Genomic DNA, 16,369 nt, shown 5'->3' with positions numbered 1-16,369 from the left:
ACTTCAGTACTAATTTCCAGGTATTCATTGCAGTAACAATAAACTGACAGACCATATCAATAACATGCTTAGATGAACATTTAAGACTAATAAATGTTCTCCACTCAAGCTGTGTGATTTTAATTTGCATCCCATGAATATCATTTATTTTTTTAAATATTCTTTTTAGATCACTGTCATAAAAAAGAAAAAAATAGCTTCAGTTAAAATGATAATTTTCCACCAATGCTACGAAATTTGTATTAAAATAATTATCGTAATTATTAGGAAAACTTCTTCAATGCTGGTGAGCTGTGGAGATAAGTTTTAATTCAAAACAGTCATTCCTAAAACGGGGTCTTTGTCTGATTTGCGGTAATCAAGCCCGAATTGAATTAATTTAATCCTGTAGGGTTTTAAAGATTTATTGTTCACTGGTAAAATGTTTAGCTAGTGACATGTAGGCCTACAGTGTTTTGCTGAAAATTTTATGCAACACGGTAGTAATAATGCTTGCTTGCACAGGTTCTACATATTTTTGTTTGGTTGCCAATATTTGCCATAATGAAAGGATATTCTTGGAAGTGAAATGCACAGATGACAAGCCAGCCATGAAGCATGGATCTTCTAATGTGTTGTTTGCTCTGACATGCATTAAATTCATAATATTTTTAAATTATTCTTCATGACATGTGAAAATGTCCCTAAGACCAAACTGACAGAGATCCTGACAGATAATTTTTCATGCTCATGCACCTATAACCTGAAAACAATGAGTCTGCACAAATATATCCACGTAACAAGTCTGCAACCCTGAATGTTAAGTGATTTATAAACTGGTGACAATACATTTATTCATTTAGTTGACACTTTTCTCAAAAGCAGCTTACAATGTTAAGATACCTACATTATTTACCCATTTATACAGCTGGGTAATTTTACTGGAGCAATTTAGGGTAAGTACCTTGCTCAAGGGTACAACAGCTGGAGGTGAGATTCAAACATGTAACCTTTGAGTTCAAAGGCAGCAGCTCCAACTACTACACTACCAGTTACCCAACTTTCAAAAAAGTTTTCTGTTAGTGTTTGTGGTAACTTGTGATTTTCCAGGATGGTTCAGAAAGACAAGACAAGACAAGACGAGATAAAATGAGATAAGATAAGATAAGATAAGATAAGATGATAAGCTAAGATAATAAGATAAGATAAGAAAAGATAAGATTACTTTATTGTCACTGTATGCAACACAATGAACTTCGTGAAGAGCATTATCACATGTGCTGAACATCTTAGGTTGAAGGAAACATAAGTACATTTACTTGACACTTTCCTCCAAAGTGACTTAAAATATTAAGGTTACAATCAGTTTCCCATCTATACAGCTAGGTCATTTTCTACCTAAGTAATTTAGGGTAAGTACCTTGCTCAAGGGTACTACAGCTGGGGAAGCAAACCTGTGACCTTTGGATCGAAAGGTAATAGCGTTAACCACTATGCTACCCGCTGTTCCTGGAGGAACTAAGGTTCCGATTACATTGTTTACTGAGCCAGTGAATGAGCTTTTGAGTTTCCACATGTGGGGCAATGCAATGACTCTCAGCAATCACTTATCAGCTCCTGGTCTGTCACATCACATGGGATCATCTGGAATTGTACAATGCCCATGGGGTAGTTAATGTGTTTGCTAAAAGCACATACAGGTCTAGATTACTAAGAGATTCTTGCGACAAAACCACTGAGGCTGTGGTCTCACCACTCACACTTTGTGTGTGATTAGTCAGCAAGAACATCTAACACTTAGAATTCAGGATTTTTCAATTGTTTCATATTTCCTCTTTACAGTTCCTCAGTCTTCCAGTGTTTCTTTATTTTTTAAGTATAAATGTAGATTTCCATGTAATTTTGGATTTTTTTTTTTGGTGTAAGGGAACACATGAATTGGCACATACAAATTTAATCCCTAATTTCTTCATTTTATATATATATATATATATAAATAAAATAAATATATATATCGTTACTGTATTATCAATTTTTACCTATATATACAAGAATATATAGATAAAAACTGATAATACAACAATGAGGAAAAAAATTGGAAAAAAAAGAGCACTGGGTCCAGTCTTTGCTGATCTTAGAATAATCCAGTTTATTAATCTCCATGGCCAATCAGAATTTAGCTCTGGATACAAAATTAATATATTTATTTATCTAGCTGACAGTTTAGTCCAAAGTAATTTACAGTTATTTACCCATTTATACTGCTTGGTAATTTTTATTAATTTTGCAGAGTACTTTGATATAGTGGTGTGTCATGAGGAAAATACCTGAAGATGAAAGTTATCAGTTATAAAGTTATCCAGGTTTACTGTAGAATTAGGAAAATGTGTTCACAGTATTGAGAAGTTACATTCAGCATTAAACTACGATAAATGCCAATTAAGTTTCCGGAATTAGTACTCGAAAATTTGTTATACCGTTGTCTTAAGAGAACACTACTGTTGTAATGGCCTTTTAGGAAATGGAAACATAATTCTTTAAAATGAAATTAAACTAAGCTCCAGATGAGGTCCCCAAATTATGTAATTTTTCTTCCACGAAAAGCATAGAAGAGTCCCATTAAATAGAGGCATTTTTATTTGTAGATTATTACTGAAAATAGGTGGAAGAATAGATAGTTTACACATTATAGATAAATCCTCAACTGTTTATGCTCCTGTACCTGAAAGCAGAGGATTATTATCCGAAGTACAAAAATTACCATTCGTTTTAAGAGAGAATGTTGGCACGCATGTAATGCAATCTGTGACCTATTTAGAAAAACAAGATAAGAATAATCACACGAAGTGCTGCAAGAGCGGTGGATGATCAAGATGAACGATTCTGACCACATTATCCAATGCGCTGTATTATAAACCACGAGAAAATTAAAGGAGCTCATGAAAGTTCAGTGATACAGGCCACCTCGTCACGCAGGAATTCCCGCCAATTTTCTTCCATTGAGCCCAGCTGCGTTAGGTGGGTCGTTTCTCCGATCGAACAGGGTTTTCCAGCTGCGTGCGGCGTTTAAAGGAGTCCGTTGTTATAATTTAATAAGAGGAAGTGCTGAAGCACAAATCATTAACTCAATTTTATGGTCTTACAATTTTTTTTTTTGTTTTGTTTTCTTATTTGCAACAGCAGGAATACTGGGTCATGGTACATTCCTCCGAGCTTCAAACGCTCTGGCGAGCGCACAGATTTCGCATCCTTTTTTTTTTGCCACTGATTTTCTTGACACGAATTTACATTCATAATATGGAAGGAGCTCAACGGTGAGTTATGCTTGTGAAAATTTATACCATTTATGCATTTAAATTGCATTTACTGAGCATCAAAATAGTGTCAATATGCATACCTCCCTCCCTCCCTCACTCGTCCTTGTCACGGCAGCCTGGAGCACATCCTGGAATCACAGGGCGCTACACCAGTAGGGATACATCCCAGATGGGGCGCCCAGTCCCTCACAGGGTAGCCACAAAATACGGGCAATTGACAGTCACCAGAAAACCTGAAACACATGTCTTCGGGCTGTGGGTGGAAACCAGAGCATCCAGACAAAACCCACACAAAGAAAGGGAGAACATGCAGACTCCACGGAGGATGAGCTGAGTTCAAACCTACACCCAAACACAGGTGCTGTGAGGCAGAAGCGCTACCTGCTGTGCCACTGTGCCAACACATTCTGTGTACCTACTACCTGCTGAAATAATTTCCAATTATCACCGTCACAGATAGTGAATTGTTCATATAATTTACGATCAGTGTTAAATAACTTTTTAATAAATTTGTCAGTCATTAATTAACCAGCAAATAATCAACATGTCATGAACAAGATGCCTCATGAAAATAAGAGACTAATGTTGGCACGTCAGCAGCACGCTTGTGACGCACACTTCTTTCTCTCGTACATCTCCAGCCTGCCACATCTCCAGTGAAGCAACTGTTATATTAAAAAAGAAACTGATACTGGTGACAACTCTCACACGCACACCATCTGAAACCGCTTGTCCCATGCGGGGTCGCGGGGAGTCGGAGCATAACCCAGCAACACAGGGCACCAGGCTGGAGGGGGAGGGACACACCCAGGACGGGACACCAGTCCATCGCAAGGCATCCTAGTGGGACTCGAACCCCAGACCCACCGGAGAGCAGGACCTGGTCAAATCCACTGCGCCCCCCACCTGGTGACAACTGAACATGCAAAATCCTCAGCTGAAGCTTTGAAAAATAACATTTTAAAAAAATTTCTAAAATGTACAAAATATATTTTGATCTGAAGAATTGTTGTTCATTATGCAGAGCCTTTTATTTTTTCTTTGTTTTTACCTGTTTGTGCTGCTCTGGTGGAACGTTGTCACCTCTTGATCCCACATCTGTCATATCAATCACACAGTGATGTTCTCCTTCATTATAAACATAAGCGGTGCCCATCTGTTTAGTGCCCGAGCCTTTCTTCACGCTTTTATTCACGATTTTCACCGCGTTTTGCGCGGAACAGTACTTACTACTGAGAAGTTAAGGTCACTTGAGAATAAAAAATGTCATGGTCAGTCATGAATGATCGATTCATTAAAAAGATGCCAAAACGTGTAGGAAATATCCAAAATTTGCATACTTTATTTTCTAAAAACATACATGCATATAGAGAATGATAAATATATTTTGATGCTCAGTATATACAGTATACTTCATATCTTTTGAAAGAGATTAAATAATTATGTCAGCATAAACCAGTTAGCTTATTGCACATTTAAAATTATTACAATTTACACTACAACATGGTATATATTATGAAATGTCATACAAATTTTTACAAATGTGTCTTATGCTAATGGCACTTAAACTGGATTAATGCTGAAAACAAATGTACTTTGAGGTAATACTTTTGGTGGTAAAGAAATGGTTTTTACACTTTTTGTACGAGTGGTTTAACAACAGGTGTTTTCAAAAGTCGACTTGGTCCAATTCACACTTCATCCAGCCGCAGGTAAAACTGCCAGCGTTGAATCAACTCTCAGACGGTTCATATCGTTTCCGCCAACTTAACTTCCTACAGAGCTGATTTAACTCCGCAGATTTTACCGCGCATCATGTCGCTGTTTAAATTTGTCTTTCCTGTCTTAGTTTCTGCTCTTTTCCCAGTCTGCGAGACAGCTCTAAATAAAAGGAGCACATGGAATGCATGCTTTCCATTCGTTTAGGCACTATTGTCAGGGATTCATAATTTGGGGGGAAAAAAAAAAAAGAATAATAATAATAATAATAATGAATGTGACGCAGAAGCTACTGTGCAGGTCGGCGAGGAGACGTCTCTGTTAATAAACGCCACTTCGCGTTGGCCGTATCTGCACTACGAGCTTTATGTGAGGGAGGAGGATGGGAGTCACTACAACGTTTTAAGGCAATAATAAAAAAACAGCTTTGCAAGAGAAGGGCGGATTTACATGTTGCTTTTATTTTTCCCTCTATATATATATATAGGGATGTTCCCTATATACTGTGTATTACTTTCCTCAGTGATTTCGAAAAACAAAATACAAATAAGTCACATTGTTCAAACCACAAGCTAACCACTTCTAAGGCTACGCCATCTAGGGTGTCCACATTGTTGGTAATGGTCATCACCACAACGTACATGTCTTACAGGCTGAAAGTAGTCTTTAGAGACATTTCACCAGTCCAAATACAGAGGCTTTAAACACAAACTAACAGCCAAAGCCTTCAAACAATAATACAAACCCACATTTACTATTCTTCTAAACAGCATTTGCAAATGAAGACACCTATTGCTACGTAGTTATAATGAGGTTGACGAACCCCTCAAGTCCTACGATGTTGCTACCTGCCCGATGTGTCCGTGCTGCTGCCGTCTACTGCTCGTTTCCCCTTTTTGACAACGTGCAAACACCAGCCGTGACTTCTTGATTCGTGTCTTTATGGAAACCGAGGTAACTCATTACATCGTGTTATCGGCTATCTCATCACCATACCTCCTTTTTCGTTTTGTGCTCTTTTCTCGGTAGCTGCGCCGCTGCATAGCTCGTGTGCGTTTCAGTGTCACGGGTCAGAAAGGGTTAAAATGCAGGCGTGGCACACGATGTGTTCCCGTCCTTCCTCAATGTCACATTTGGGGAGAGAAACAGCAGACGTGTAATAACGCAAGTGCTTCTTGTTACCGTGTTACCAGCAGACCTCGGCGTGACCGTGGATGCGGGAGGCGAAGCGAGGGGCGAACTCCAACGGACGCCGGCGCGCAGATGATGAAAAGGCGAAGAGTGTGTGATGCACGCGGTATTAAACTGCACAACTGTCTCCTTAAAAAATCAGTTTAAATCAATTTAATGCAAGCATTCAAGGCCACGGAATATGAGGAAAGGACATTCTATAACTGGGATACAGCAGTCAGTCACATGTTTAAAACTGGGTTGTAAAATTCACTTTTACAATCCTTTTTTTGTGTATGAAGACATAATCAGCAGTAATGGCAACAGCCAATGCTTTAAACAAAATATAAAGCATTTCCCATATTGACTCTTAATGTCTCAGTGACATTACAGCAAGCTACTTTTGTTTTCGAGTCTCCACGTACACAAGAATATTTTTTGAAGCTTGGATTTCAAACAAGTATTTGCCAGGCACTTGACCAAACTCCAAATATCTGACTGTTTGGTTCCATGACATGGCAGAACGTCCAGCAGTGCCAAGTACCTACAGATATATCTCAGAGAAAACATGGAAAACAGCATTGAGGGAGTTTACTTTTACTGATGGAGATCAACAGTAAGACAAAGTATGACACAGTATATGAAATTCATCATATATTTTAGCAATACACTATTCAATAACAATTACATTTATAGTTGAAGCTATTGTTTAATTTCTGTTTCTAATATAATAACAAGAACTATACAAAAATAAACATATGACCTCTTAAAAATTTTTCAAGGTGCGCAAATAGATATTTCATCGACCACTTTAGGGACACTTCTGCAGGTTTCAGTAATGACACGAACCGTTGCTGCTTTTTCAGTCTGTTTTCCATTTCATTTTTAGTCTGCTTTGGCCGTAAGGGACACCCACTCGACTTTTACTCGGTCTCTGAGAAAGCTCCACTGCTCGCAACTGGAAAAACTCCAGCGATTCGCCAGCGGTCTCTGCGGTGTCAGTCGGCTGGGCTCCTCGGTCACTGACCTTATCGCTTTGCTCCCGAAGCCTTGTGTGTGCATGAGAGTAATTTGACTCGTTATCTGCTAAAACAGAACAAAAGCAAGAGGAAGGAGTTGAGGAGAGCAGGTACCATGAACCTGTACCTGAAGGGTCCTGTCTTAGTCCATCTGAGTAGAACCAGAAGCAGTGTTACATCAAGAAGGGTCAACGCCGAGAGTCATCGTTGTTGTGTCTACGAGGCCCAGGCCGGAGCGGGAGGGGCGTACAGACTGGAAGAAACTCGTCAACTTAAAAAGGATGCATCACGGTTCTAAAAACAGAGCCAATTTCGGTATGACCACAGCAACTCATTTACGACCAATGGACTTCACAGACACCACCAAAAGTACCAAAATGATGGTAAGGTCATAGGAGGTAACACATTTAAAGGGTTATTTATCTCAAGTTCTGTAAAAATTGAGCCAAATGGATATCAGAGTAGGTCAAATGAACAACTCCAATAGTCTGTTTGTACAAAGAAAACTGCCTAAAGGTTGGTAAAGAAAGGAACAGAAATGGCGTCACGTTCCCGAAACATACATTTTTTTTGTCTTTTTTTTTTTTTTTTTATACACAAAAATATTTTCACAGAGAAAATTAATGGGGGGGGGGGGAAGAAAAAAAAAAGAGAAAAAAAAACAGGAACCAAGAACAATGTGAATGTGATTCTGGAAGGGGAAAAAAAATAACAGGCTTTTAGTTCTTTTGATTTTAACCACAGTATAAAAAATAAATATGTATGATTGTGCTTTAAATGACTATTTCTACTTGCTTAGCAGCGAGGTCTGAATAAATACAAATAAATATTAACTGCAGACATACCAAAATACAGAGCAAGAACAGGTAGGAAATGGGTTTATTAATACCACACTGCATTGTAGGTTTTTGGTACAGACTCCAGTCGTGGACTGAGGATATAACAAAACGGTGACATATCTGTAAGATTTTCATCACATGGTATTAAGCGGGAGACTTGAGGAGAAGGTCACACGGGAAGGATGGCTTGAAACAAATACTCACAGTATTATACATTGAATGGGCTACTGCTGTTTTACCTACTTGCCTGCCATTAGTGCTGCTATCAGCACTTATGTAAATGTGTATTGTTTCACTTTTTGATCAGGTAACTGCTTACATGTTGCTTACACTAATGCGTTTATCAAGAGAAAGCTCGTTCCCACTGCGGCAGCAGATCCTAACATGATTTCATACTCTACAGGCTAAAGTCTGGAGGTATTTTATTTGCTCGCTTCGTATTACACATTAATAGCGGATTACAGACCGTCTTAAAATCACAGAAACTGCGAAAATCATTTGAAAGTCTGGCATTACTCACCCCAAAAGTAACTGTGTCAAGGGTCCCTTTTTCAGATACAAAAACGCACAGTCCGCACAGCGTACGAAACCTTTTAAAAAGCCCTTGAATATGAAATTCCTACCTTAACAATATGAAAACGCGTGACAAAGCCCACAAGTGACCAGCGATGCAATGAACAGTTACTCATTCCCAGAATGACATAAAAGGAGGTATGATGAACTATAGCACATCCACTCGTGTTCACTGATTTTTTTTTTTTCTTTATAAGCTTGTCAGGCAAAGGTAAGTGCAGCAAGATCTAGCTCCCAAAGATAAAACTAAAAGTCTTAGAGGGGATTTAGAACATACTATTTCTGATTTAAAAATATAGACTCCAATAATTCAGTCTTCAGGAACAAAACATAAATACAGTATATACGTATGTATATATTGTATAATTTATTATTCATTTAGGTTACTGTAGTCACACTAAACTATATGTACTGAATGAAGAAATTAAAACATTATAAAAAGCTGAAATAACAACTAATACTTTAATACTTTTTTTCTGTAAAAGTGCAAATAGTCTACTAACAGCAAGACAAATAGAACAAATTCCTTGACTAAAGGAACAGGATGTACGTTCGGGGGGAGGGAAAAAACAGCAACGTATGCATGTACAGTATGTATATACAGCCAGTGGATGGAGTTTTCCTTTGATTTTTTTGTGTTTTTTTGTGTTTTTTTTTTTTATTCGGTTGTAAACAGAGGTCAAGGGGACATGTGGCCTTCTATCGGAGTACTCGGTGGACTACGCTACGCTGTGTGACGGTAGCCAGCGCCCTAATCCCCATTCACCTCCCCCCAATAAAAGTCCCAGGGACGACACAGGAAAGCCCGATGAGGCGGCAGCGTCCTTCCCCGCGACTCTCCACCCACCGCAGCTCGCACCTCCATCGAATTCAGGAGCACCGAGCTCTCCGTGCCCGCAATCGGACGAGTAACGTTTCGCACCGAGCCGTGCGGCTTCCTCCCGGGGGGGTCCCGTTCTCTCAGACGGATCGGTGGCGTGCGGTCATACTTTGTACCCAGAGTTGTGGGGGAAAAATAAAAAAAATAAAAATAAAGCTGCAGGAAGACAAACTGCCGCATTTGAGCAAATTTCATTTTCACTTCCCTGCTATACTTGAGTTTCCCCAAAGCGCTTACACAGACACAAAATGTCAACCTGAACCCTGTGATGCTGGTAATGCTGTGTTACACATTAGTGCCCTACCTTTTTTTTTTAATTTTTTTTTTTTAATTCAATACATTGACACTTCCCCCAAACAAGTTTAGCATCTATGCCCCAAAATTTGCCCCCGACATACTTCCAGAGCTCATCACACTTATTTTTTTACAGTCCTTCACTCACTTACTGTATATTCGTATCAATCCAGTCAGCATCTCATACGCACTTCATACACACTAGATTCACAAACCGGTGAGATGTCTTTACCGCGCAGCTCCACGGGTTTATTTATTCCAGCTGGCAGCCAGCTACGACTGTCGCTGCAAAGCTAGCATTAACGATACGGTGATAATACCACAGGACAAATAAAATTTCAATTAAAATAACATTTTTCTGCTTTTGCCAATGATGGAGACTCTTATTTCAAACTTTACCGAACCAAATATATATCACCTATTTGTGAATCCAGAACTTGTTGAGATCCATCAAGGAATAGAAATAAGTTACTGTATTTGCTACAAAAATGATACAACTCAATCAGCATTGTACAAACACAATATTGTATTCATTGTTATATGAGGTTTTAATAGTAATACCCTTTATAAAAAGTTTAAGTGTCAAAAGCCTTAACACATAAGGACAAAGATGTTAAACTTGTGTGTGTAAGTAGTTCAACTAGAGTGGGTCTGACAGCCACAGTTATGCATCAAGAGTTAAAAAAAAAAAAAATAATAATAAATAATAATAAAAAAGAAAAAATAAAGATACGGGCAAAGAACTCTGGATATCAACGTACAGAGGACTGCGGAATTTTGGTGCTTGGCCAAGTTAAGGGGGCTTGAAGGTGCAAGCTGTAAGCAACGCTCCTCTCCATGTCCTCATACTCGGTGGCTGTTGAGCTAAGCAGACTTGACCAAGAATGCAGAAACCAGCTCCTGTCTTTGGAGGAAAACTAATCTTTCGGGTTTGGTTGAAGACACTTTCAATGGTCACGTCAGCCAGTTAGTCACACAAGCGAGTACCATGACACGAATACACAGTGGTGCACCCAGCGGCGAGGAGGTCGGCGTTCGGGCGGCGGTGGCGGCGGGGGCCTGCCGTCCCCGGGGCTCCCGCTTGCCAGCGAGTCGTCACACAGTCCCGGGGTTTGTGTGGAGATGCTACTGAAAAGTGATATCCGGCCAAAGAGAGAAGCGACGCGCGGATGATCCTTCCCTTCCCGTCCCGTCCCGTCCAGCCGTCCGCAAAGCACAAAGTTACACTCCAACTGGAAGCGCAGGGATATTTTCTCTTCCTCCGTGGTGGGGGAATGAGCAAATTCTGTAGCGAAGCAGCGTATCTGTACTCCCAGACCTACTGCACCAACACACGGCCCAGCGGCGTCGGGATCCCGCCTTTCCAACGGCGCTTGGCACCTTCCTCTCCGGAGAACAGCGGTCCCGCGCCAAAACCGCTCCTCGCCTCGCTCGCGGCGCACCCGTCCGACACGGGTAAGGCCGGGGGACGAAGCAGCTACATCGTGTCCACAACGGTTCGTTTTGTGCGTGTCTTTAACTTCTGCTCCATGACAGCTACATGTTCACCCCTATGTTCACGTGCCCTGCTTGCCATCGCTCCGTGAAACGAAAAAGGACACAAAAGATTAGCTTTCCTCACTACGAAAAATATACACGCGCATTGTGGCACATACGTCTTCTGTCACGTATTTATAGTCAGAGCACTGGCTTCGTTAACCATTTTGCTTATGTATCATAGGGCAAACTGAATAAACAACACACAACACATCACTTATAAAAGCAGACAAACTATGACGTTCAGTTTTAGGAAGGCAAGGACTTGGCTGGGTAAATGAAAAGTGACCTTTGACATCCAAATTTAATCATCTGTTAAAATGGTTTTTGCAGGTACACAGACTATCCCCATCCCTTCTTTGACAAATTATACCAAAACGAAGAATACAAAAATAAAAAAACAACTTTGGAAGAAGATAACAACGTATTACAAAAAGAGAGCTGGGGATCCTGTCAGGCAACATATGTCATAAAGTGCAAATTTACCTTTCTAAAATATATATATATTTTTTTTGTTTTCAAAGAGCGTTTAAAACATTCAATTATTTCAGAGGATGTAAAGGTGTTTTGAAAAAGAATAAGGCAGGCTAATGACCAAAAAACACTCTGTGCTGTTTTCGAGTTCTATGATATGGAAAAAGTTCTCCCTCTAACTTGTTCCAAAGTCAAGACGGGATGCTGGGCTTCTGGAGAAGGACGAAACCCCCCCCCCCCCCAAAAAAAAAAAAAAACCACGAGGTCTTGGTTCTGACAAGTTTGTTATTGCCATCGAAATCTCTGCAGACTCGGTAACTTCTCAGATTCATCTCCCAAACGCACTTGCAAACCCAAGCGCCACGAAAACGTTTCGAACTGGAGTACGAAAGAATTATCCGGGTAACTTCAAGGCACGATACGATTCTCTATAGTAATAATACACTTAAATTCTAGGTGAAATGGATTTAACAGTCTTTGTATGTCAATGTTACTAATACATTTTGCGAAGATTTCCGTGTTTTGCTAAGCCCGAATTTGTACTCGGTAAATAATTTAACGTACTCGTCGTTTCCCGCGATCTTTCCTGCGCTCATCTAATTGACCGGCGCCGGTTGGACCACAGCAGCAGACGTGACGCGAACCAGCACTGATGTTCTCCTATTGCCGCGAGTGCGGATCGTGCTCCCGGCAGAGGAAGCCGAGGGTTCGAAAAGCCTCATCGTAATCGCACGGGGTGGCCGTGAAACCCCTGAAGACGCCTGCGAAACACGCCATCTTTGTGTTGACCGGAGATAAACCAAGGACCTCGAGATACCACCCGGGACCAGGAAGAGAGCAGCAGCCACTGTACCGCGGTGAGTCTCAGCCCAACAGACAAGAACAGAGCTGTCGAGATTCAACGACATCCCCAATCGAATTATAAATGGTACATGTGCCTCCGTCACACATGCTGTAACATTAGTGCTTTACTTCTCATAATCTGATTTTAAGTATACATCACGAGACCAAGGTTGTTCATATTTTTTAATATTTAACACTTCAAACACAGCTGTTATAGCACAGGTATTGTTTTTTTTTTTTTTTTGCCAAATGTGAGCCTGCTTTCCCAGTGTCCCGTTTTCTTTTTTGTTTGTTAACAGCAGTATGAGCAGAGTAAATTACTCATTGATACACTGATCCTTTGCAACTTTTTTTTTTTTCCCCCCCCACCTATTTGGTGTGGAGAACAGACTTATCAGTGAATTTTTCCCATTTTTAAATGCATGGTTGTCAAGTGGTAGCAAAACAATACAATAAGAATAATTAGAAAAGGGGGGTGGGTGGGTGGGGGGGGAGCAACCCAATTAACAGCAAAAAAATAGGAAATCACACCATTACAATTTAGTTGGAAAAATGTTTTAATCAGCCCGCCTTATACTTTTCGGATTTTTAACTCGGAGACAAGAGATTATAGCTTTAATCAAAGGCCACTTCTATCACCCAAGTCAGTCTCCAAAGCAAGGCACTATCCCTTCTGTTGCAGCCAGGCTGTCTATACGTTCCTATAGACACAGCTTTGTTGGCTTGGTCTAGTCAAAGCCACGCGGCATCGACGTGCAGGGCGCTGCCTGCAGACTTCATGCCTGGAGGTTTCCATTAAGTTTGTTTTTATGTCATTGCCTCAAACAATGTCTTTTGTAGCGCGCGCACTAAAGGCGGCTGCTGCTGCTGCTTGGTTCGACAGACTACGCTCGCCCTTGTGTTGCGTCTTGCTCGCTTGTGTCGCTGTCCTTGTGGCCCTCTTCTCCTCAGGCCTCTGCCTCTGGTTCAGTCCGGATGGGGGGGTGTGGGGGGGGCGTGGGCGCGCCGCCAGGCCACGGCCGCGGGGCCGAGAGCGGGCCCCTGGGCGAGCGAGTGCTCGAAATGATGCTCTGTAAGCGGTGTGCTTGGAGGCACCGCGGCACCTGCGCCGTGAGCCACACGTGCGACGCTGACGCACGCAAGGGGCCTTGTTTGCACTGGTTTGGATTTTCCTTCAGATATGAAAATATTACATAGCCCTTTTCGAGCAAGATTGCTCTTTTCCTATGAGCCCCCGTCCTAAGTCACGGGGGACGAGGGAGAAGAGAAGCGAGAGGAGAAATGTGGGCCACGCACATTTCCTTCTTCATCCAGTCACTTTAAAGGATCCACTTTAATTAAGGTGAACATGCAGAAGAAAGAAATATGTTCTGGTATGAATTCCAATACTTGTTTTTGGACAATTTGTTTCTGAAGGATAACCGATTGTCAGTGTTACTCTGTTTCATAGACTGACTCCTAGACATCTACAGGAAAAGGGGGGAAAATGTTATTTCTGAAGGTACCAGCACAGGAGCCTGGTCAACTATGCTAAACTACCTACTATCCTTCTAAACTCACTAACAAATAGAACTCTGCAAACTTGGCATGAAAATGTGAGACCTAATTTCCGATCTATTCACCCAGATCGTTCACAGTACGAAAAACATCACTTCTCCTCCGAGATCTACGCGATACGGACACGTCTTGAACGCAGCTCTGATTTCATAACCTGCGTCTTGAACGGTCAGAGTGGAGAGGATCTAAAAGCGATGCATCTGTGTGCTGCGCTCGATCGTACGTGAAAGGTTATTCCATTTTTTAAAAATTGAGTTTACGGAGATTTCAGAGGACGCAGATTCTCTTTCTTCGGACAGGACACTGTACCGAGTCACAATTTAAATGTAAATTATCGCTTGCCGTGCCTTAGGGCTGCATATCCCACATGTCCCCTGACAGCAATTCCTTAATTACTTTATCTAACCGTCACAATAAATGATCAGCGCCGCTGGAGTTGGCACGAGTCATATTATTGGGCCCATCAGGTAAACTAAGACAGTCGTCACTCCGCTCAGTGCTGCACAGCTGCTTTACCGTCCCATCTGGAGACAGAAAAAGTTTACTTTCCCTGTTTGTATCAAGCTTCAGCGTGTTGGGGATGTATGGGGCAGTGTCTTCATTCCAACCGTTCTGCCGCTACTGACCTACGCAGATACGCTTAAGGCACCTTGCATTTTGAAAATGTTTTAGTTATTTCACCATTATTCAATTTAAATATATTAATGTGCTCCTTTTTTTTTCTGATTTGTTGCAAGATCCAATCCGCAGTTATTTAAACTGGGTTTCACGGTCACGCGTTCTTGATATTAAGCGAGCGAGTAAAAAGTACTGTAATGATCAGCAGTCTTGAACTATGAAGAACAGTAGGTAGAATGGTTGATAAGGACAAGAAGGACTGATGGTTCAGTCCCCCGGAACAGGTCCCGGTGCTACACCTTTACTTTACACGGACTTTGCAAATAAAATATTGCGTAGTACGAGAACTACAAGCGGCTTGGAATAGAAGTATTGCCTGTTCAACAAAATAACAGAATCCAGACACGTAGCTGCAACCGACTAGTTCGTATAACTCTAAACTAACGGTTAAAGAAATGTGTCCAGCCAAGAAGACTTTGCTCTTTTACCACCTGGAATCACGAGAATTACTGTAATAAATTATTCAATGCACTTTTAGCATTCCTCAATTACATTTGCCAAATACCCACATCACATTTTATCTTTGAAATCTGCATGGTATTAATCTCTACCACTTTAAATCCTGCAGGCTAAAAACGATCAATTCAGTAATTGTGACTCTGCTGTACATGAGTCAGAAACACAAAATAACTATCGGAATTATTTTTTTCAAAAGCTGCCCGAGGCCTAACAATGGTACTAACCATCCTTTGTATACCACAAAAAGAGATCAGACTAACACAACACAAAATTTTAAATTTAAAAAAAGAAGAAAAGAAAAAAAAACGAAAAAGCTACTTTCTTCACTTAATGCACAAGGTAAGTGCGTTTTTCACATCGATTTTTCTGAACAGCTGTACTGTCGGTAAACACAATGATTTCTCTCCAGTCTTCATCTATTTTAAACTCTAAATCGAAACCCAGATGTAATAACTGACAACTACGGTGCTGGACCGGGACGTTGGCATCATCGCATGAAGCATAACGCCGGACTGAGGAAGCAGTGCCTCCTCCATCCACGCTGATGTAAGAGTTAAAATGTGTTCCGTTCGTTTAACCATGTGATTTGTCACGTTATGACAAAACTTCTTCTATCCTGAGGACCGACAGCAGAGGGAAACTATTTAAAGTTCAATTAAAAATGGCAGGTGTGGCAGCTACTTCCTCTTTTCTCTTATTTTTCAGAATATTGCTGCTTTAGGCCGGTTCCCAGAAGCTCGTCTTTTGTCTTCCTACTACTTCGTGTCCCTCGTTCCGTCCTATGTACACTGTAAATATTTACATTTTGTTTTTTGTTCTTCTTGTATTGTTAGAAAAAGGTTTGTAATTAAATCTCAGGAAATAATCTGATGAACAACAGCAACTAATAATATACATATACATTCCACTACGTGGGACCCTACGACCCAGGACTCCCGTGAACAGAGGACACTGCCCCCTTTTCCCTCTCAACCGTGACGTGTACTTGACCGAAGGTGCATTACAGACGAAAACGCCCTTGCCCTACGCCGC

The sequence above is a fragment of the Scleropages formosus genome, chromosome 1 (genome assembly GCF_900964775.1).
Source record: "Scleropages formosus chromosome 1, fSclFor1.1, whole genome shotgun sequence".
Taxonomy (NCBI): domain Eukaryota; kingdom Metazoa; phylum Chordata; class Actinopteri; order Osteoglossiformes; family Osteoglossidae; genus Scleropages; species Scleropages formosus.
The sequence above is the reverse complement of the archived record's forward strand: the minus strand, read 5'-3'. Positions refer to the sequence as shown.